Genomic DNA, 1685 nt, shown 5'->3' on the forward strand with positions numbered 1-1685 from the left:
CCCTGCTGCTGATCCCCGGGATGTGCCCAGCCCGTGCTGAGCCGTTCCCGATCCCCGGGATGTGCCCAGCCCGTGCTATTCCCGACCCCCGGGATGTGCCCAGCCCGTTCTGGCTGAGCCGTTCCCGACCCCCGGGCAGGGGTTGCAGCTCTTTCCCGGCGCTCCCGCTGCTGTGGCACCGGCACGGGGCAGTTTGGTCACCTCGGCAGAGGCCCTGAAGGCCAGCTGCTCTTCGGGCTGTTTGCAGGGATTGCAGCCACGGCTGGAAGCTTTTCACTGCCCACCCTCACCTGCAATTTGTGGAAATTGGGCTCCTGAAACCAGGACCTGGCTGCTGGAGCCGATTTGGGCCGGGCAGCTCCTCCTGGCAGCTGCCTTGAGCAACAGGAGCAGCACCGAAGGCTCTCTGCCTTCATCACAGCACCGAAGGCTCTCTGCCTTCATCACGGCCCAGGCTCTGCCCGGGGCAGGGCTCGGGGTCAGGCAGGGGTGGGGATCACCGTGCCGGGTGTTTGCCGTGTCCCTGGGCTCGGGGACAGCCCCGTTGTCCCCTGCAGAAGGCTCTGGAGAGCAGAGAGGACTTTGGCACATCCCCATCGCTCGGCACCTCCCCGGCTCAGACAGAAGAAGCTGAACTTGTTTGTGGTTTCTGAAAGACAAACCCGAGCCAAACAAAATCAAAAATCCCAGGAAGAGTCCTTGGGCTGCTCCTTCTCCTGCTGCTGCTTTGCCACACGGGGCAGGAGCCTCGGCAGGGCCTGAGCTCGAACTCAGAGGGACCTGGGTATGGGGCACTGGGGCCTGGGGGCTGCCGAGGAGCCCCTCAGGGGTGGCAAAGGCACCGCTCAAGGTGTGGCTGGCACCAGGTGCCCTTGCTGGGATGCCTGAGCTGTGTCCGTGCTCACTGCTGTGGTTTTGGGAAGCACTGGGTGTGGGGCAGCTGCACCAGGGCTCTCCCCAGCCGTGCAGCAGCTGCAGCAAGGCTTTCCCACCCCTGCTGCAGCTGCACCAGGGCTCTCCCCTTCCTGCTCGCTGCCTCAGGGTGAGCAGCTCCAGCAGCTCCCACAGCGAGTCCAAGCTGGCACTGCTGGCACAGCTCCCACTGGGCACTGCCGGGGCTGCCCCAGCCTCTGCTTCTCCTCCAGGAGCCCTGAAAGCTCACGGTGAGCTGTGTTCGTGTGTAAAGGAGCCCAGGAAAGGGCTGCAGAGCCCTGAGCACTGCGCTGGGGCAGGGCAGGGCCGGTGCCCGGGGCAGGAGGTGCCCTGAGCTCCAGCTGGCCGGACGGGTCAGTTCTCAAGCAGAGCCACCCGGGATTAATCAGCCAGCCCGGGAGGACAGGCTACGTTGGGTGTGAAATTCTTTAGCGCTTGTCGTAACTCAGGTGAGTCTCTTTGTTCCTGTGAGCTGTAATTTCTCATTTGACAGGCAGTGTCCTGTGACAAAAGAGCCAAACAGCCACATCCCAACACACCCAGCCCTGGGAGGTGGCACCAGGTCCCTGCGCCTGTCCCTGCCCCACTCCCAGGTGCCAATTTCCCCAGTGCAGCCAGCTCCAGGGGCAGTTTGGCCACACCTGTGTGCTCGGGGCTCAGTGCCAAGGACAAGCGATGCTGCCCCACTGACCCCGTGCTGTGGGACCCCGTGTGTCCCCGTGCCCCCTGTGCCCCTGTCCTGTGCCCCCTGT

Source organism: Geospiza fortis, unplaced genomic scaffold (genome assembly GCF_000277835.1).
Source record: "Geospiza fortis unplaced genomic scaffold, GeoFor_1.0 scaffold546, whole genome shotgun sequence".
NCBI lineage: Eukaryota > Metazoa > Chordata > Aves > Passeriformes > Thraupidae > Geospiza > Geospiza fortis.